We start from the raw sequence: 23,011 nt of genomic DNA, 5'->3' as shown, positions 1-23,011 counted from the left end.
TTTTAGTGATAGTGGTGTGAGATCACAAGACATTAGAAGAACACAGGCTGGGACCATGGGGAGTCTATTTGGTTCATAAACTCTTGAAGATGAAATTTATCCCTTCCCCTGGCATTGCCCTGTCAGGCTTAGTGGGCCTTCAAAATTTGTACCAGAATGCTTCTGACAGCATCAAATAATTAAAAATAGCTTCTGAAGGAAGCTTCTGAAGGATCAAAGTCCAGTTCTAAACAGTGGAAAACAAAACTGCGTGCCCACCTCTCTTCTTTTTAACTTACATTTAAATAACCTGCTAAGCCCATTGGGTGAGTTACCTGTATGCCTGTTTGGCTTCCTTTTCTGTTCAAACCAGAAACAACCTAAACTGGATCTGTTGGCCTGTCACTGAGAACAGCATGATACCTGGTGAGCTAAAACAGAAGTCCATGATGTTCGCTTCCACAGCACATGATTGGAACAACATGGAGAAGAATGTCATGGCCCCAGCACAAGGATGACACACAAATTCATGAAGTGTTCCATGTTAAAAAAAAAAAAAAAGAAGTCCATGTATTGAGCAACGTTTCTCCAAGTTTAATGGATACAACTAAGTAACTTCATTCAACAGTTTAAACAACTTGGGGGTTAAACAATGATATTGTCTACAGCTACGTTATAAGACACTATATAAAATCAACATGAACAGACATTTTTCCAAAGAAGACATCCAAATGGCCAACAGACACATGAAAAAGTACTCAACATCGCTCGGCATCAGGGAAATCCAAATCAAAACCTCAATGAGATACCACCTCACACCCGTCAGAATGGCTAAAATCAACAAGTCAGGAAACAACAGATGTTGGCAGGGATGCGGAGAAAGGGGAACCCTCCTACACTGTTTGTGGGATGCAAGCTGGTGCAGCCACTCTGGAAAACAGTATGGAGGTTCCTCAAAAAGTTGAAAATAGAGCTACCATACGACCCAGCAACTGCACTACTGGGTATTTACCCCAAAGATACAAATGTAGGGAGCTGAAGGGGTACATGCACCCCAATGTTTATAGCAGCAATGTCCACAATAGCCAAACTATGGAAAGAGCCAAGATGTTCATCGACAGATGAATGAATAAAGAAGAGGTGGTATATATAAACAATGGAATATCATGCAGCCATCAAAAGGAATGAGATCTTGCCATTTGCAACGACGTGGATGGAACTGGAGGGTATTATGCTGAGCGAAATAAGTCAATCAGAGAAAGACATGTATCATATGACCTCACTGATATGAGGAATTCTTAATCTCAGGAAACAAACTGAGGATTGCTGGAGTGGTGAGGGGGTGGGAGGGATGGGGTGGCTGGGTGATAGACATTGGGGAGGGTATGTGCTATGGTGAGCGCTGTGAATTGTGTAATACTGTTGAATCACAGATCTGTACCTCTGAAACAAATAATACATTATATGTTAAAAAAAAAGAAGATAGCAGGAAGGGAACAATGAAGGGGGGGAATCGGAGGGGGAGGGAACCATGAGAGACTCTGGACTCTGAGAAACAAACTGAGGGTTCTAGAGGGGAGGGGAGTGGGGGGATGGGTTAGCCTGGTGATGGGTATTAAAGAGGGCATGTACTGGATGGAGCACTGGGCGTTATACGCGAACAATGAATCATGGAACACTACATCAAAAACTAATGATGTAAAGTATGGTGATTAACATAACATAATAAAAGAAGGAAAAAAAATCATATCTACCTCAAGGGTCAGGTTTTGATGTGATAATGGTTAAGGGTAAATTGGTAACATTTGCTCTAATATTTACAGACTAAAATGGACTCTTTCATGTTAACAGCACAGAACTCTAGAATTTGGTCAAATATTTAACTAAGAGCTTTGACAGATTGTAGGCCTTTATTGAAAAAAGCTGACCCTCTCCATTGGCACTCTGATCATTAATGGGCTTCTGTTTAGGTTAAAAGATACCTTAGGCTCTTGGATTTACAAAACAGAATGTTTATTCCAATTCGTACAATTTGGAGTCTAAAGCATGTGAACGTTAACAACCAAGGATAATAGTATTTCAAACACTTAGCTTATCAGAAGTTTAAGGGAAGTTAAGAAACAATTGCTTTGTACCCAACCTTAGTAGCCAGGGAAACTTCCCTTCCATCATTCCATAATATTTCCTAATATTACATACTGAGCGATAATACAAATAGCACTAGGATTCACAGAACACACTCTGGTAAATGCTGCTCCTGACAAAATTGCTCACTGCTTTTACCTGAACTGTGTAACCCGATTGTTTTCCTTTTGTTCCGACTTACAGATCCTTAAAGCTGTTTCTTTTAAACTCTCAATAAGTCATTTATTTGAGGTGCCTAGTACATATGTCTCTCTATTCTTGCTGATGTTTTAGAGATATTTTCTGTTTGCAAAACTAATGCATGTTTACTGTAGAAAAGTTGGTTTAAAAGAACATAAAGAAGAAAATATAAATCTACAATTTTAGCACTGAGACGATCACTGTTAAAATATTGTTGTTTATTTCCAATCTTGTTCCTATAGTATGTGTATATTTTGTTTAAAAAATTAGAAATAAATTTTATGTACACTTATAGGTTGCTTTTTCCACTGACCATCAATATTGACTATTTCCCTCATGACAACTAAATATATCTTCAAAATATGATCTCCACTAGCTGCATAAGTCTATAATATGAATATATCTTCACTGATTTAATTGTTAGACACTTAATTTTTTCGCTTTTAACTATTATAAATTTTAATATAATAGGAATAATTTTTGGAAAGAGAGAGAGACAGCATGTGTGTATGCAACCCAGGGGCGGGGGATTGGGGGGCAAAGGGAGAAGGAGAGAGAATCTTAAGCAGGCTCCATGCCCAGTGCAGGGCTAGATCTCATGACCCTGTGATCATGAGCTGAGCAGAAATCAAGAACTGGATGCTTAACCAACTGAGCCACCCAGGTGCCACTAGGTATAAATTTTTTAAAAGTCACTATCAAATTGTTTTCCAGAAATTTTTGCCAATCTACACTTCTACCAGCAATGGATGAGAATACCTATCTCATCACACCCTCACCAGTATTGAATAATACAAGTTTTTGTTTTATTTTAACTTCACCAATTTAGTAGGATTAAAAACAGCATCTCATTTTAATTTGCATACACTTGCTAGTTATATAATATGTTTCTTTGTTTGTTAATATCTAATTTGTATTTCTTCTCTGCTCATTGTCTTTCTCCTATATGAATCATTTCATTGATTTAAAAGTTATTTAGATAATAATAATTTTAATACTTTCTCTTTCAATATTGTGCATATATTTTCATTTGTTTGATATTAGAAATTTGGTAAATTTTTATAGACAAATCTATTGATGTTTCCTTTTGTGGTTTCTTCAATTGCTTATACCATCCTTCCTTATCCCAAGATTAGCTATATTTCCTGCATTTTTTTTTGTTGTTTTTTTTTTACTTTATTTGTTTAAATTTTTTGCCATGCATACACTTCTTTGTACAATCTTTTTTTTTTTTTTTAATTTTTTATTGTTATGTTAATCACCATATATTACATCATTAGTTTTTGGTGCAGTGTTCCATGATTCATTGTTTGTTCATAACACCCAGTGCTCCATGCAGAACGTGCCCTCCTCAATACCCATCACCAGGCTAACCCATCCCCCTACCCCCCTCCCCTCTAGAACCCTCAGTTTGTTTTTCAGAGTCCATCATCTCTCATGGTTCGTCTCCCCCTCTGACATACTCCCCTTTTCTTCCTCTTCTATTATCTTCTTCTTTTTCTTTTTTCTTAAAATATGTTGCGTTATTTGTTTCAGAAGTACAGATCTGTGATTCAACAGTCTTGCACAATTCACAGCGCTCACCGTAGCACATACCCTCCCCAATATCTATCACCCAGCCACCCCATCCCTCCCACCCCCGACCACTCCAGTAACACTCAGTTTGTTTCCTGAGATTAAGAATTCCTCATATCAGTGAGGTCATGTGATACATGTCTTTCTCTGATTGACTTATTTCACTCAGCATAACACCCTCCAGTTCCATCCACGTCGTTGCAAATGGCAAGATCTCATTCCTTTTGATGGCTGCATAATATTCCATTGTGTATATATACCACCTCTTCTTTATCCATTCATCTGTCGATGGGCATCTTGGCTCTTTCCACAGTTTGGCTATGGTGGACATTGCTGCTATAAACATTGGGGTACACGTACCCCTTCGGGTCCCTACATTTGTATCTTTGCGGTAAATACCCAGTAGTGCAATTGCTGGATCGAACGGTAGCTCTAATTTCAACTGTTTGAGGAACCTCCATACTGTTTTCCAGAGGGGTTGCACCAGCTTGCATTCCCACCAACAGTGTAGGAGGGTTCCCCTTTCTCCACATCCCCGCCAACATCTGTCGTTCCCTGACTTGTTAATTTTAGCCATTCTGACGGGTGTGAGGTGGTATCTCATTGAGGTTTTGATTTGGATTTCCCTGATGCCAAGCGATGTTGAGCACTTTTTCATGTGCCTGTTGGCCATTTGGATGTCTTCTTTGGAGAAATGTCTGTTCATGTCTTCTGCCCATTTCTTGATTGGATTATTTGTTCTTTGGGTGTTGAGTTTGATAAGTTCTTTATAGATTTTGGATACTAGCCCTTTATCTGATATGTCATTTGCAAATATTTTCTCCCATTCTGTCGGTTGTCTTTTGGTTTTGTGGACTGTTTCTTTTGCTGTGCAGAAGCTTTTTATCTTGATGAAATCCCAATAGTTCATTTTTGCCCTGGCTTCCCGTGCCTTTGGCGATGTTTCTAGGAAGAAGTTGCTGCGGCTGAGGTCGAAAAGGTTGCTACCTGTGTTCTCCTTTAGGATTTGGATGGACTCCTGTCTCACGTTTAGGTCTTTCAACCATTTGGAGTCTATTTTTGTGTGTGGTGTAAGGAAATGGTCCAGTTTCATTCTTCTGCATGTGGCTGTCCAATTTTCCCAACACCATTTGTTGAAGAGACTGTCTTTTTGCCATTGGACATTCTTTCCTGCTTTGTCAAAAATAAGTTGACCATAGAGTTGAGGGTCCATTTCTGGGCTCTCAATTCTGTTCCATTGATCTATGTGTCTGTTTTTGTGCCAGTACCATACTGTCTTGATGATGACAGCTTTGTAATAGAGCTGGAAGTCCGGAATTGTGATGCCGCCAGCTTTGCTTTTCTTTTTCAGTATTCCTCTGGCTATTCTGGGTCTCTTCTGGTTCCATACAAATTTTAGGATTATTTGTTCCATTTCTTTGAAAAAAGTGGATGGTATTTTGATGGGGATTGCATTGAATGTGTAGATTGCTCTAGGTAGCATTGACATCTTCACAATGTTGATTCTCCCAATCCATGAGCATGGAACGTTTTTCCATTTCTTTGTGTCTTCTTCAATTTCTTTCCTGAGTATTTTATAGTTTTCTGAGTACAGATCCTTTGCCTCTTTGGTTAGATTTATTCCTAGGTATCTAATGGTTTTGGGTGCAATTGTAAATGGGATCGACTCCTTGATTTGTCTCTCTTCTGTCTTGTTGTTGGTGTATAGGAATGCCACTGATTTCTGTGCATTGATTTTATATCCTGCTACTTTACTGAATTCCTGTATGAGTTCTAGCAGTTTTGGGGTGGAGTCTTTTGGGTTTTCCACATACAGTATCATATCATCTGCAAAGAGTGAGAGTTTGACTTCCTCTTTGCCGATTTGGATGCCTTTGATTTCTTTTTGTTGTCTGATTGCTGTGGCTAGGACTTCTAATACTATGTTGAATAGCAGTGGTGAGAGTGGACATCCCTGCCGCGTTCCTGACCTTAGGGGAAAAGCTCTCAGCCTTTCCCCATTGAGAATGATATTCGCTGTAGGTTTTTCGTAGATGGCTTTTATGATATTGAGGTATGTACCCTCTATCCCTATACTCTGAAGAGTTTTGATCAAGAAAGGATGTTGTACTTTGTCAAATGCTTTTTCTGCATCTATGGAGAGGATCATATGATTCTTGTTCTTTCTTTTGTTAATGTATTGTATCACGTTGATTGATTTGCGGATGTTGAACCAGCCTTGCAGCCCAGGGATAAATCCCACTTGGTCGTGGTGAATAATCCTTTTAATGTACTGTTGGATCCTATTGGCTAGTATTTTGGTGAGAATTTTTGCATCCATGTTCATCAAGGATATTGGTCTGTAATTCTCTTTTTTGATGGGGTCTTTGTCTGGTTTTGGGATCAAGGTAATGCTGGCCTCATAAAATGAGTTTGGAAGTTTCCCTTCCATTTCTATTTTTTGGAACAGTTTCAGGAGAATAGGTATTAATTCTTCTTGAAATGTCTGATAGAATTCCCCTGGGAAGCCATCTGGCCCTGGGCTTTTGTTTCTTGGGAGATTTTTTATGACTGTTTCAATTTCCTTAGTGCTTATAGGTCTGTTCAGGTTTTCTATTTCTTCCTGGTTCAATTTTGGTAGTTGATACTTCTCTAGGAATGCACCCATTTCTTCCAGGTTATCTAATTTGCTGGCATAGAGTTGCTCATAATATGTTCTTATAATTGTTTGTATTTCTTTGGTGTTGCTTGTGATCTCTCCTCTTTCATTCATGATTTTGTTGATTTGGGTCATTTCTCTTTTCTTTTTGATCAGTCTGGCCAGGGGTTTATCAATCTTGTTAATTCTTTCAAAGAACCAGCTCCTAGTTTCGTTGATCTGTTCTACTGTTCTTTTGGTTTCTAGTTCATTGATTTCTGCTCTGATCTTTATGATTTCTCTTCTCTTGCTGGGTTTAGGCTTTCTTTGTTGTTCTTTCTCCAGCTCCTTTAGGTGTAGGGTTAGGTTGTGTATTTGAGACCTTTCTTGTTTTTTGAGAAAGGCTTGTATTGCTATATACTTTCCTCTCAGGACTGCCTTTGCTGTATCCCAAAGATTTTGAACAGTTGTGTTTTCATTTTCATTGGTTTCCATGAATTTTTTTAATTCTTCTTTAATTTCTTGGTTGACCCATTCATTCTTTAGTAGGATGCTCTTTAGCCTCCATGTATTTGAGTTCTTTCCGACTTTCCTCTTGTGGTTGAGTTCTAGTTTCAAAGCATTGTGGTCTGAAAATATGCAGGGAATGATCCCAATCTTTTGGTACCGGTTGAGACCTGATTTGTGACCTAGGATGTGATCAATTCTGGAGAATGTTCCATGGGCACTAGAGAAGAATGTGTATTCCATTGCTTTGGGATGGAATGTTCTGAATATGTCTGTGAAGTCCATTTGGTCCAGTGTGTCATTTAAAGTCTTTATTTCCTTGTTGATCTTTTGCTTAGATGATCTGTCCATTTCAGTCAGGGGGGTGTTAAAGTCCCCCACTATTATTGTATTGTTGTCAATGTGTTTCTTTGCTTTTGTTATTAATTGCCTTATATAATTGGCTGCTCCCATGTTAGGGGCATAGATATTTACAATTGTTAGATCTTCTTGTTGGATAGACCCTTTAAGTAGGATATAGTGTCCTTCCTCATCTCTTATTACAGTCTTTGTTTTAAAATCTAGTTTGTCTGATATAAGGATTGCCACCCCAGCTTTCTTTTGGTGTCCATTAGCATGGTAAATGGTTTTCCACCCCCTCACTTTCAATCTGGGGGTGTCTTTGGGTGTAAAATGAGTCTCTTGCAGACAGCATATGGATGGGTCTTGTTTTTTAATCCAATCTGATAGCCTGTGTCTTTTGATTGGGGCATTTAGCCCATTTACATTCAGGGTAACTATTGAAAGGTATGAATTTAGTGCCATTGTATTACCTGTAAGGTGACTGTTAACTGTCTGTTGTCTGTGTTCGTTTCTGCTCTTTGCTGCTTTTAGGTTCTCTCTTTGCTTAGAGGACCCCTCTCAATATTTCTTGGAGGGCTGGTTTCGTGTTTGCAAATTCCTTTAGTTTTTGTTTGTTCTGGAAGCTTTTTATCTCTCCTTCTATTTTCAATGATAGCCTAGCTGGATATAGTATTCTTGGCTGCATATTTTTCTCGTTTAGTGCTCTGAAGATATCTTGCCAGTCCTTTCTGGCCTGCCAGGTCTCTGTGGATAGGTCTGTTGCCAATCTAATGTTTCTACCATTGTAGGTTACATATCTCTTCTCCCGAGCTGCTTTCAGGATTTTCTCTTTGTCTCTGAGACTCGTAAGTTTTACTATTAGATGTCGGGGTGTTGACCTATTTTTATTGATTTTGAGAGGGGTTCTCTGTGCCTCCTGGATTTTGATGCCTGTTTCCTTCCTCACATTAGGGAAGTTCTCTGCTATAATTTGCTCCAATATACCTTCTGCCCCTCTCTCTCTCTCTTCTTCTTCTGGGATCCCAATTATTCTAATGTTGTTTCGTCTTATCGTATCACTTATCTCTCGAATTCTGCCCTCGTGATCCTGTAGTTGTTTCTCTCTCTTTTTCTCAGCCTCTTTATTTTCCATCATTTGGTCTTCTATATCGCTGATTCTCTCTTCTGCCTCATTTATCCTAGCATTCAGTGCCCCCATTTTTGATTGCACCTCATCAATAGCCTTTTTGATTTCGATTTGGTTAGATTTTAGTTCTTTTATTTCTCCAGAAAGGGTTTCTCTAATAACTTCCACGCTTTTTTCAAGCCCAGCTAGTATCTTTAAAGTCATGATTCTGAACTCTAGGTCTGACATCGTACTAATGTCCGTATTGAGTAGGTCCCTGGCAGACGGTACTACCTCTTGTTCTTTTTGCTGAGGTGATTTCTTTCGTCTTGTCATTTTGTCCAGAGGAGAATAGATGAATGAGAGAACAAAATGCTAACAGGTTTACAACGTCCCCAGCAAATATACTGTATACAAAGCAGAAAAGACCTGAGACCAGGGGAAAAGAAAGGGAAAGAAAGAAAAAAGAAAGAGAAAAAGAAAAAAAAAAGAAAAAAAGATAAAAACAAAAACAAAACAATTCAAATAAGGCAGAATATGATCAAATATGATCAGGCTAGTGCATAGATCAGTGCCACACACTAGATTTTGGGCGTATTTTGGTCTGTTAGAAAAAAGTGCCTCCTAAAATTTTAAAGGAAGAAAGACATATATGTACAAAATAAGGGTTGATACAATGAAGGGATGGAAGATGACTGTAAAGATGAAAATTATAAAAGATTTTATAAAAGGACTTGGTAAGATAAGTTGTTTGAAAAAAGAAAGAAGATTTAAGGAAAAAAAAAAAAGGAAAAAGGGAGAGAATGTGATCAGGCAGGAGACTAGAACAAAGCCATACACTAGTGGTTTAGGGTATATTTTGATCTGTTAGAAGAAACTGTACCTCAAAATTTTAAAGAGAGAACAACTTATATATATATGCCAAAAACAAGGATAACTACTATGAAGGGATAAAATATGACTCTAAAAATGAAAAAAAAATAAAAAATGTTTTTTTTTTAAAAAAAGGGATTTATAAGATGTTGGTTGAAAAAGGGAAAAGGAAAAATAAAAAAAAGTCAACAAAAATTAACTTTGATGAAGTAATGAATCATGGTAAAAAAAAAAAAAAAAAAAAAAAAGAAGCCATGAATCTATGTTCAGTATTCCCCTAGCGCTGGAGTTCTCCTATTCTCCTTGATCGATCAACTTGGTCTTGGCTTGCTGGCTGTTTGTGCTGATCTTCTGGGGGAGGGGCCTGTTGCTGTGGTTTCCAAATGTCTTTGCCGGAGGCGGAATTGCCCCGCCCTTGTCGGTCCGGGCTAAGGAAGCTGCTCCAGTTTGCTCCCAGGAGCTTTTGTTCCCTGCAAGCTCTCGGTACAGCTTTGGAGGACCAGGGCGAAAATGGCGGCCTCCCAGTCTCCGCCCGGAGGAGCCGAGAACTCGGGGCCCCACTCCTCAGTGCGCCCCCAGAGAAAAGCAGTCACTCCCGTGTCCCCGGTCTCTGGCCGCACTCCGTGCTCACCCGGCCTGTGACCGAGCGTTGCCATCTCTGGCACCCGACCCCGCTCAGAGTCTCCAAACCCAGCAGATCCCTGCAGTGCGTTCCCGCACCGCTCCTCCCCGGGAAGGAAGGGGAGTCTCCCCGGATCTGCTGCTTGTTGGGTCCCTGCTGGGGGAGCCGTGCCCCGACTGGGCCGCAGATCACAGTTTGTGGCAACCCAGAGCTGAGAGCCCGCGACTCTGCTCCGTCTCTGCAGCCGGCTTCCCTGCTCTGATACCTGGGGGCTCTGCCACACTCAGGCACCCCCGGTCTCTCTGTGACCCCAAGGGTCCTGAGACCACACTGTCCCGGGAGGATTCCACCCCCCGCTTAGCCACTGCAGCGACGTCCCTCCACCGAGCCAACTTTTAAAAGGTCCGATTTTGTGCTCCGCGGCTCTAGCACTTGCCAGAAGCGGCCGGCGGAGGCCCCTCCCCCGCCGTCTATCCTCCCGAATATCGCCTCGGATTCACTTCTCCGCACGCCCTACCTTCCAGTAAGTGGTCGCTTCTCTGTTCAGAGAGTTGTTGCTACTCTCCTGTTCGATCTCCTGTTGAGTTCGTAGGTGTTCAGAATGGTTTGATCCCTATTCAGCTGAATTCCTGAGACCAGACAAAATCTAGGTCTCCTACTCCTCCGCCATCTTGCTCCGCCCCCCTATTTCCTGCATTTTTGTTTCTTTTGTTTGTATATGGTGTGAGGAAGGAATCTAATTTAATTTTTACATATATCAATTCTCCACCAATTTGTAGTACCTCTGCTATCTTACATGTATTTGTTTTCTATTCCACTGATCTATTTTTGATCTCTTCTATTTTCATTTGTCTTTTTTGATTCAGTACCACTGTGTTGTAGGTACTATAGCTTCATGATAATTTCTTACATGCAATAGTTCAAGTCCTTTTTCTTAATTTCTTTTTTCACTAATCTTTTAGCTATTCTTGGATCATTTTCTCTTTCATATGAATTTTAAGAATAGTTTGTGACATTCTTGGAATTTTTATTCTAAGATTTTCTTGGAATTTTTATTCAAATTGCATTGGATCTAGAAATCAGTTTATGTAGAATTTGCATCTCTTTGGTACTGATCTCTACATTCACGAAACTTCGTCTATTTCTCTATTTTTGGATCTTTCATGTCTTTCAATATTTTTTTTTCTTTAGGGAGGGAGAGAGATGGGGGAGGGGCAGAGGGAGAGAGAGCAAGAGAATCTTTTTTTTTTAGTATTTTATTTATTTATTTGACAGAGAGAGAGAGACAAGCAGGGGGAGGAGCAGGCAGAGGGAGAGGGAGAAGCAGGCTCCTCGCTGAGCAAGGAGCCTGATGCGGGACTCAATCCCAGGACCCTGGGATCATGACCCAAGCTAAAGGCAGATGTTTAACAAGCTGAGCCACCCAGGCACCCCATGAGGGAGCATGAGAATCTTAAACAGGCTCCATGCCCAGGGTGGAGCCTGACTCAGGGCTCAGTCTCACAACACTGAGATCATAACCTGAGCCAAAATCAAGACTCTGACACCCAACTGACCATGTGAGCCGCCCACATGCCCCCCCCATGTCTTTTAATTATTTATAATTGGTTCCATAAAGTTCTTGGACATTTTTGTTCATTTTAATTTGAAGTATCCTGTAGTTTGTTGCTATCATCTTTTTCTACTACATTTTCTAGTTGGTTGTTGCATAAAAATGTTATTAATTTTTTAAAAACAATTTCATTAAAGTATAACATAAAATAAAATGCACACACTTTAAGTGTACAGTTAGATGAGTTTTGAGAAACACATACAGTCATGTAACCAACACCTCAGTCATGATACAGAATGTTTCCATTACCCCACATGGTTCCCATTCTCTACCCGTGGCAACCCCAAGCACCATGGACTCACTGGTAGCTTTGTAGCACTATGGATCAGATTTGTATTTCCTAGAATTTTGTATAAATGGAATAAAACAGCATTTTGTGTCTGGCTTCCTTTTCTCAGCATCATGTTTTTAAAAGCCATCCAGATTGTGTGTATCAGTAATTAATTTCTTTACATTGCTTCCACTGTATAGCTGTACCATAGATTGTATATGCATTCACCCCCAGACATTTGGGTTGTTTTCAGTTTGGGGCTATTTTGAATAAAGCTGCCATGAACAAGTCTTCTGTGAACATGCATTTTCATTTCTCTTGAATAAATAATGCCAAACTGTTTTCCAAAACAGTAGTGCTATTTTATATCTCCATCTGTAATGCATTCAGTTGCCCTATCTCTGCTAACAGTTGGTGATTTGAATCTTTAGTAATTTGGTAATTTGAATCTTTCAACAAACTCATCTATTGCATTTAAGTTTTCAAAATTATTGAATTTTATTATCTATTATCCTTTAATGTCTCTAGGATCATACTGATATCCTCTTTTTTATTTTTCTTTCTTGACCAGTCTAGCTAGATTTATTCACTTTACTGATTTAAAAAAAAAAAAAAAACTTTTATGTTGTATTTTTTGTAGTGCTTAACTATTTTGTATTTCACTGATTTCTATTCCTGGCTTGACTATTCCATTCGTACTTTGTGTTTAACTTATTCTTTTAGCACCTTAAGTTGGCAGCTATGTTGATTTTAGACCTTTTCTTCCTAATATAAACATTAAAAGCTACAGATTTCCCTCTCAGGGTTACTTTCATGCTGCATCTCACAAATAATATGTTGTTTTTTTATTTTCATTTTTATTCAGTTCAAAATATTTTCTAATTTCCTTTGTGACTTCTTTTACCCATGGGTTATTTAAAAATATTGTTGCTAAAGGTGCCTAACTGGTTCATTCAGTAGAGTATCTGGCACTTGATCCCAAGGTTATGAGTTCAAGCCCCACATTGGGCATGGGGCCTACTTGAAAAAAGAAAGAACGAAAGAACGAAAGAATGAAAGAAAGAAAGAGAGAGAGAGAGAGAGAGAGAAAGAAAGAAAGAAAAAGAAAGAAAAGAAAGAGAGAAATATTGTTGCTTAATTTCAAAATATTTGAGGATTTTCCGAATACCTCTCTGTTACTGAATTTATAAATGATTTATACAATAAGTTGTTCAGCTCACTTATCAGTAGTTTATAGCTCATAACCAGATTTTCTTGGCTTTTCCCTATAGGCAAATATTTCATATGACAGTACAAATTTTACACTGGCTAGAACATCCAGTGTATTATTATTATTTTTTTTTTAGATTTTATTTATTTATTTGACAGAGAGAGAGACAGCGAGAGAGGGAACACAAGCAGGGGGAGTGGGAGAGGGAGAAGCAGGCTCCCCGTGGAGCAGGGAGCCTGATGCAGGACTCGATCTCAGGACCCTGGGATCATGACCTGAGCCGAAGGCAGACACTTAACGACTGAGCCACCCAGGTGCCCCCATCCAGTGTATTATTAAATTGTGAGGCAATAACAGGGATATTGCATGTCTCATTTTAACGAGACTCTTCTAGCATTTCACCCTTCAATATGATATTTGCTATAGATTTTGAGGCAATACACTTTAACAAATTAAAGAGTATTTATATGAGCAAAAATTGGATATTTGAGTATATTTTCTACATCTGCTGATATAACAATAGTATGATTTTTTTCTTTTAATTTTGTCAAAGTGATGAATTACATTGAAGATTTTTCTAGTATTGTATCATCTTTGCAATCCTGAGATAAAACTTATTGCTCATTTTTTAAAATACAATTTTGGACTCATTTTTGCTTGCTTTGTTGTATTTTGATAGTGATTTTAATATATCTGAAATTTGGGGATATGATATGAGGTGAGAACCAAAATATAGTTTATTCTATAGGTAGCTTTTCCTCTATCATTAGTTGAATAATATATGTATTTCTTATTGGTGAGTAAGCTAAATAATTTTTGGTCTTTCTTTTTAAATATTTTAATTGTTCTGTGGTTTTAATTAATGTATTTTTTTGTTTTTTTGGTGGGTTTTTTTGAGATTTATTTATTTATTTCTTTGTCAGAGAGCAAGCAAGAGCACAAACAGGGGGAGCGGCAGAGGGAGAGGAAGAAGCAAACTTCCCGCTGAGCAGGGAGCCCAATGTGGGCTCAATCCCAGGACTCTGGGATCATGACCTGAGCCAAAGGTAGTCGCCCAACCAACTGAGCCACCCAGGCACCTTTAATTAATGTATTTTAATGTTATTGTACATTTCAGATTTTTCTTGAAAGTAGTCCGGATATAAACAGTTGTTTTGTTTTGTTTTACTCCAATAAAGGATTTTCTCATTAAAAAAACTTAAAAATATCACTCTCAAAAGGATGTCTATGTCTTGACCAGAAATATTACTGAGTGAAAAATAATTTTTGATGAAAGAGAGCTCTGCTTATCTTTGCAAGGGGATTTACTACCTTCTATTACCATAAATGCATTTCAATTGATGGGAAAGCAAGCCATTCCACCTAGATGATAACCAAGGCTGGAATCCAGTTTGAGCTGGGCTTGGGGAAAGAAGCAGGCTTAGGTGACAGAAATAATCTGGTTAGGCTCCATTTTCCTCAAAAACTCTCCAAGGCCTTGCCCTTTCAAGATAAAGTTTAAAGGTATTCAATAGCATTTGAGGTTCTCTACAATGTGTCCTCCATCTATCTCTGAAGTCTCACCTCTACTTATGTACACTCCCTAAATAGTACACTCTAGTCAAACTAGACTAACAGGGTTTTCTGGCCTTTTTTTTTTTAAGATTTATTTATTTATCTGAGAGGGGGGCACGGGGGAGGGGAGGAGCAGAGGGAGAGAGAGAAACTCAAGTAGACAACGCACTGAGCACAAAGCCCAGTGTGGGGCTCGATCTCATGATCCAAAGATCATGACCTGAGCCAAAACCAGGTCAGATGCTTAACCAGCTGTGCCACCTAGGTGCCCCAGGATTTTCTAAACTTAAAACCTTTGTGCACATCAGTCCTTCCACCCAGAAGTCCCTCTCCTCCCATCTTTCTAAATTTGACCTATGTTAGAAGGCCATCTCATATGCCGATTCTTCTGTGAAGACTTTCTTCTTCCCTGGTCTTCCAGCCTATCATAATCTCTCTTTTTCCTAATATTTATTTTATTCTGCACTACGTTTAATATTTGTATATTCTTTGGTATAGTATTTCATGAGATTAGTAATCCTGATGTCTCCAGCCAGAAGCTAAGTCCTTAAAGTCAGAGAAATTCTCTTGCCTTTCAGTTCAACTTCCCGGCTCTATTTTCTTCCCTCTCCAAGAATCCTTTCCTCCAAATCCAAACATAGTTGTCCATGTTACTCCTCTTTTCACAAATGGATGGTGATGATGACATCATCTTTAACAGCTCCCTCATGATTGACACCACCAGTTTCCTCATTAAGTAGTCAGAACAAGGAGTGTCTTACAAGGTGATTCCTGACTGAGGCCTACAAACCCCTCCCTTTTCCATTCCTCCACTCCCAATAACTCACCCTCTCTACTGCCTGTGAGCCTGTGTTAGTCAGGACAAGCTAGGCTAGTGGGAACAAGTAAATCCCCAAATCTTAGTGGTGTAATACAACAGAGGATTTTCTCATCACATCACATTTGGCCATGGGTCAGAGTGGTCTCCTTGGCTTCTCCTTTAGCACTTCTGCCATCCTGTTGTCTTCACGTGTAACCACTCAGGTGAAAGAGTGTGTGTTGAAGACACACTGGCCTACCCAGAAGTGACCTACAACCCTCCCACTTATAGCCCAGTAGACCCTGTTTGTGTCACAGGGCCCATCACAACTGGAAAAGAGACTAGGAAGTGTAGGGGCCCACAAAGAATATTTGGAGAGTACTACTGTCTCTGTTGTAATAAATTTAGAGCTTTAAGAAATGGAGGCAGCAAGACACCATAAAAGGCAAAAACAGAAATTTGAACTCTTCAGGGGAAGGGCTTCCACATAAGCCTGGATGGAGTCTCTGACCAAAAGTATCTACCAAAAATATCTGACAATCTTGACTAGGTCACTCTGCCTAAAATTCTACCAATGATAGAGGCATTTGGCTGAACAAACTTTCTTCTTGAAAATTGCAGATATGCAGAGAAATCTAAGTGGTTGTGTTACCAACCACTTATAATTCAGATGGAGAACATTGATAGGACATTCAATCTGAATGTTGAATTATTCTATTTGAATTAATTCGGATAATTATCTGAATTAATTCAAATGAGGTTTTCCCCACAATCCCTAAGTGAGGTCAGTGAGAGAAGAGGGGAAAATAAAGAGGTGATTTGGGGGCAGGGATTAGTTTAGAAAGTCGACATGCCTGGGGAAGGTCCCAGCTACCATGCCTGGGGAAGTGCCAGCTACCATGCCTGGGGAAGGAGCTTAAGGTAACAGGAGAGAGGAAAAGCAGCAAAATGGAGGGATAGAGGAAGGCCCTATTTCCACATTTTTACTTCATTCACCTCTGGAAAGAGGGCAGATACTCCTCCTATTTCTCTTTCTTATCACTTCCTCAGTCCTACCTTACCTTCTTCTCCTAGAGTGTAGATTTCAGGCTGGCTTCATAGTGAGATGTAAATCTCTTTGAGAAGCATAGCAGAGTTAATAACTAATTAGATTGGCCTTATATTTTCAACTATTTTGTGGGTTATATAGGATTTTATAATCTCATCTGGGGATCAAAACAGCCATTTTAACTGTTTGTATAGAAAAAAAAATTATAATGTTCTAAGTTCCAAACCCCAGGATTACATTTTTTAAAATAAGATGTACTATTTTTTTCTGATTATAAAAGTAATGCATGTAATAATAAACTTGGAAAAATATAGATATATATATCTTTATAAATATAAAGAAGCTTATTTAAGTCATCCACAGTTTCACATTAGAAACACAGCCCATTTTTTAGCTGGGGCAGGACACAGCGCCAGCTGCTAGCCAGAATTTACGTTTTTGCTGCCCTGGGTACAGAGCTGGAGCTCATTTCCTCTATTGCTGTCAGATGTAGCCATGTAACCAAATCCTAGCCAATGAATGTAAGTAGAAGTTATACTTCTGGGCCTGGCCCATAAAAAGCTCCCACACCTGCACTTCCATATTCCCTTCCTTTCCAGCTAGCTAGAATGAAAATAGTCTCCAAGGCAACCTCGGAGGCCATGCATTCAAGATAGAAGTATCCCTATCAGCCTCCATCCTGCAATAGTTTTACAGAGGAGGGGCCTATGTCAATCTGTACATCCACCCAGTAGTGCTAAGGAAAAAAAAAACAATCTTCTCATGTATTAGTCTTCATTCATTTGGGTCTACCCCTTCCTACATTTAACCTGCCCTATTAAGATAGCTAAGGATTGCCTAGATTTCCCTAGTAATCTGTAAACTATCTACCATGGGCCTCTTCATACAGCATAGGCCCTCAACAAATTTCTTGTTTGATTATAGATCAATTGGTTGACTGTGCAATGATTCCTACAGGATCCCTTCCTTTCTACAACTGCAAAATTTTCACTACTAGAGTTGAGGGCTTGCTATCCAAGAGCCCCAATGCCAGCTTCACTGGGATACTTTTGGTGGGCTATAGAATTTCCCATTTTTTCCTTTCCTCCACTGGGAAACAAGACCATAAAACTCTCAAAGCACAGTGAGGTCTAATAAAGAAAGAGTTTAATATCTATTTTACAAATCCAGACTGTCCAGAGGAATGTCCTATCATCGCATCTAAATTCTAACTAGTTGGCACCTGGGTGGCTCAGTTGTTAAGCATCTGCTTTCGGCTCAGGTCATGATCTCAGGGTCCTGGGATCAAGCTCCGCATCCTGCTACCTGCTCTGCGGGAAGCCTGCTTCTCCCTCTCCCACTCCCCCGGCTTGTATTCCCTCTCTCACTGTCTCTCTCTCTGTCAAAAAATAAAATCTTTAAAAAATAAATAAATAAATTCTAACTAGTATCTTTTGGCAGGAGTTTCAGCACAATAAGCATGCATTAATAGATGAATCTAAATACAATTTTCCCTGCCTAAAGCACATGTTGGTTCCAAGCAAGGAGACAGGTGACTTTTAAAACATCCACAATAAGCAAATGGTTGCCACAAGTAAAGAAAAAGAACAAGGGGAAAGTGAAATTAGAGGACTGAAAATGAAGAGCAAGAAAATAAAAGAAAGAAAATGCTTAAACTGAAAAGACTCAGAAATGAACAAATGTATGTTAAAGAAAAATGAAAAGATGAGACCAAAAGGTGAAAAGAAAGCTAGAGATCCAGGTAAGAGCCCTGAGACTTTTCAGCTTCTCTGCTGCCACTGGTTTGGTGACCTGGATGGAGTCTGATTCAGATTAGCAAGGGGTGGCCTTCCCGCAGTTGCTAGATTTAATGGGTGTCCCCAAGACCTTTCATCCACTTCCCCCTCAATTAACATATCTCAGTGTGGAATTATGCTAATTATTCTGGAATTGCCTCTTCAAACCAGATTAACAGTTTCCTTGTGCCAGAGTGATATAGTGTTGAGATTAATGGAAACCAGAAATGGTGCCAGATTATCACTCCTATGTGTTATACCTCTGCCACTGAACAGACATAAAAGGCATCTTGCAAGGGGACTTGTTGCCCAAAACCCACCCCTCTACCCTGCAAGTCAAACCCTGACAAAGGCCACTGTTGGGCCAGGTGGGACACTAATGACTATGTCAATGAAAAGTTGGTGGTATTGAGCTGGTCCTAGCAGTCACCATCAAACATTATCTTCTTGAAACACTAGAAGGACATATGTCAGTATCTAAGTAAACTGTCATACCAGATAGCAATCTTGAGAAAGAAGAACAAAGCTGAAGGTATCATAATCCCAGATTTCAAGATATACTACAAAGCTATAGTAAACAAAACAGTATGGTACCGACACAAAAAATAGACACAGAGATTAATGGAACAGGACAGAGAGCCCAGAAATAAACCCACAACTATACAGTCAATTAACCTATGACAAAGGAGGAAAGAATATACAATAGCAAAAAGACAGTCTTTTTCAATAAATGGTGCTGGGAAACCTGGACAGCTACATGCAAAAGAATGAAACTAGACCACTTTCTTACACCAACACAAAAATAAACTCAAAATGAATTAAAGAACTAAATGTGATACCTGAAACCATAAAACCCCCTAGAAAAAACATAGGCAGTGATCTCTTGGACACTGCCCTTAACAACATATTCATAGACATGTCTATTCAGGCAAGGGAAAACAACACAAAAATAAACTATTGGGACTACATCAAAATTAAAAGCTTTTGCACAGCAAAGAAAACCATGAGCAAAACCAAAAGGCAACCTACTGAATGAGAAAAGGTATTTGCAAACAGCATATCCAATAAGGGGTTAGTCTCCAAAATACATAAAGAACATATACAACTCAACACCAAAAACATCAAACAATCCAAGTTAAAAATAGGCATAGGATCTGAAGAGACATTTTTTCCAAAGAAGACATACAGATGACCAATGGACACATGCAAATATGCTCAATATCACTCATCATCGGGGAAATGCAAATCAAAACTACAATGAGATGAACCTCACACCAGTCAGAATGGCTAGTATCAAAAAGATAACAAGATAACAGGTGTTTTGGGGAGGATGTAGAGAAGACAACCCTCATATCCTATTGGTGGGAATGTAAATTGTGTACGAATGTAAATTGGTACATTGACGGGAATGCAAATTGGTATGGAGATTCCTCAAAAAATTAAAAGTATGACCCAGTAATTCCACTACAAGATATGATCCAACAGTTCCACTACTGGGTATTTACCCAAAGAAAACAAAAACACTAGATTTAGGGGTGCCTGGGTGGCTCAGTCAGTTAAGCGTCTGCCTTCGGCTCTGGTGTGATCCCAGGGTCCTGGGATCAAGCCCCGCATGGGACTCCCTGCTCAGCGGGGAGTCTGCTTGTCCCCCTGCCTCTGCTCCTCCCCCCAGCTCATGCTCGATCTCTCTCTCTCTCTGTCTCAAATAAATAAAATCTTTTAAAAAAAACACCAGATTTCTATTCAAATAGATATATTCACCATTATGTTTATTGCAGCTTTATTTACAATAGTAAAGATATGGAAGCAACCCAAGTGCCCAGCCATAGATGAATGGATAAAGAAGGTGTTTTATACACACACACACACACAATGGAATATTACTCAGTCATTATACCATATGATTTCACTTATATGTGGAATCTAAAAAACAAAACAAATAACAAACAAACAAACAAAACACCAAACAGACTCTTAAAAACAGAGAACAGACTCATGGTTGCCAGAGGGAAGGTGGGTGGGTAGATGGGTGAAAGAGATAAAGGGTAAAATTAAGAGGTACAAACTTCCAGTTATAAAATAAATAAGTCACTGAAATGAAAAGAGTAGCATAGGGAATATAATAACAATATTGTAATAATGTTCTATGGCGACAGATTGTGACTACACTTAACATGGTGAGCACTGAGTAATATATAGTAATGTATTACTGAATCAATATGTTGTATACCTGAAACTAATATAAGATTGTATGTTAATTATACTTCAATATTTTTTTATACTTCAATATTTTAAAAAGGCAAAAAAAAACCCTGATATGCCACAAACCATGATGTCTAATCATAATTTCTTAAAATTAGAAATCAATAATAAATATGGTTTTTGGGGGGTTTTTTGTTTTTAAAAACACATATATCTAGAAATTTAAAAGTATACTTCTAAATATCATTGGCCCAATAGAAAAGCATAATGAAAGCTTTGAAATATTTCTAACTTAACAGAAAGAACTGCATTTTAAAAAACTTGGGGAAAACCCTTAATGCAGGATGTAAAGGGAATTTATACTTTATATGCATTTATGTAAAAACATGAAAGATTAAAAATAAGCACAATAAACTATGGAAAGGATAAGAGAACAAATGCAAAGAAAGTATTAGGAAGGGTGCCTGGGTGGCTCAGTTGATTAAGCAACTGCCTTCGGCTCAGGTCATGATCCTGGAGTCCTGGGATGGAGTCCCACATCCGGCTCCCTGCTCAGCAGGGAGTCTGCTTCTCCCTCTGACCTTTCCCCCTTTCATGCTCTCTCTCTCTCTCATTTTCTCTCTCTCTCTCTCTCTCAAATAAATAAATAAAATCTTTAAAAAAAAGTAGTAGGAAGAAAGTAATATAGATAAGGGTAAAAGTAATGAAATAAAGAATGTAAAAACCATAGACAATCAACCCAATAAAAGCTGGTTCTTCACAAGGACTATAAAATAGACAAACTCCTTGCAAAATTGATAAGAAAAAAGAAAAACAAGTTACAAATAAGCAAATTTAGAATGAAAAGCATGACATACCTACATATTCAGTAAAGTTGTTTAAATCCTAGGAGAATACTACAATTTTTATATCAATAAATCTGGAAACTTCACTGAAATAGAATAATTCTTAGGTATAACTTACCAAAATTGACCAAAAAATGAATAGAAAGAATGGAAGAAAACTAGAAAGAAATTGACTCAGTACTTAAAAATATTCCACCTAATAATGATATCAGGGAATAAATTAGTAAATGGGAAAAATAGATAAATCTCCCATACAGAAGCCTTTCAAATAATTTATGTAGCTACTCCATCCTCCGGAAAATGAAGCATAACTCCTCACTCCTTAAGTGCAGGCTATACATAGTGATTTTCTTTCAAAGAGTACAAAATGGATTGCACAGGGTGTGAGTGGGGAGAGTAGCCTTACCATAGAAAAATCTAGCAAGCACTCCCTCAGCCGAGTGAGAAAGGTCAGTATCAACAGTGATAAATCATACTGAATGTATGTACCTTTGATTTGATATGATGAGAACAGCAATTCACCTTTATGGTCTTCTTCCCCAAAACCCATAACCCAATATAAAAATAAGAAAACCAAGGGCGCCTGGGTGGCTCAGTCATTAGGCGTCTGCCTTCGGCTCAGGTCACGATCCCAGGTCCTGGGGTCGAGCCCCGCATCAGGCTCCCTGCTCCGCGGGAAGCCTGCTTCTCCCTCCCCCACTCCCCCTGCTTGTGTTGCCTCTCTTACTGTGTCTCTCTCTCTGCCAAATAAATAAATAAAAATCTTTAAAAAAAGAAAAAAAAGAAAAACATCAAAGGGAGCCCTCATTCACCGTTGGTGGGAATGCAAACCTGTGCAGCGGCTGTGGAAAACAGTATGGAGGTTTCTCAAAAAGTTAAAAATAGAACTACCCTACGATCCAGGAATTCCACTTCTGGGTGTTTATTCCAAATAGATGAAAACACTAACTCAAAATGACCTCACTTATATAAGTGGAATCAGAAAACAAAAACAAAACAAAAAAACCCAAACTCATAGATACAAAGAATAGATTGGTAGTTGCCCGAAGCAGGTGTTGGGAGGTGAGTAAAATGAGTGAAAGGGGTCAAAAGGTACAAACTTTCAGTTAAAAAATAAAGAAGTCCTGAGGATATATTGTGCAGCATGATGACTACAGTTATGAAGACTGCGTTATATATTTGAAAATTGCTGAGAGAGTAGATCTTAAAAGTGCTCATCAGAAGAAAAAAAAATTTTAACTATGAGTGGTGATGGATGTTAAATACTCATTGTGGTGATCATTTCAAAATATATACATATAAAAACCACTATGTTGTACACCTTAAATTAATATAATGCTATATGTCAATTTTATCTCAATTTTTTAAATAAATAAATAAGTAAATATTTTTTAAAAAGAAAAAAACATCAGATGAATTCCAACTGAGGGACATTTTACAAAATATCTAACCAGTGTGCCTCAAAACTGCCAAGGTCATTAAAAACAAGGAAAGTCTGAGAAATTGTCATAGCGAAGAGGAGCAAAAAGAGACTGGATAATTCAGTGTAATGTGGTTTCCTGGGAAGGGATCCTGGAACAGTGAAAGCACATTAGGGAAAAACTAAGGAAATTCAAATAAAGTATGGACTTTAGTCAATAATAATGTATCAATATTGGTTCATTAATTCCAGCAACCGTACCATACTAATGTAGATATTAATAATAGGGCAAAGTGAATGTGTGGGGTGATGGGTTATATGGGAACTCTC

At 38.6% G+C, this 23,011-nt stretch overlaps 1 non-coding gene across 1 annotated transcript; it reads left to right on the top strand.

Annotated features, from left to right (window-relative positions):
• Positions 1–426: 426 nt before the first annotated feature.
• LOC113921160 lies at positions 427–528 on the top strand. The gene has a single exon (XR_003519559.1). It is a non-coding gene; the product is annotated as a U6 spliceosomal RNA (small nuclear RNA).
• Positions 529–23,011: the final 22,483 nt, after the last annotated feature.

Source organism: Zalophus californianus, chromosome 3 (genome assembly GCF_009762305.2).
Source record: "Zalophus californianus isolate mZalCal1 chromosome 3, mZalCal1.pri.v2, whole genome shotgun sequence".
Classification (NCBI taxonomy): domain Eukaryota; kingdom Metazoa; phylum Chordata; class Mammalia; order Carnivora; family Otariidae; genus Zalophus; species Zalophus californianus.
This window is presented reverse-complemented; position numbering and strand designations above follow the sequence as displayed.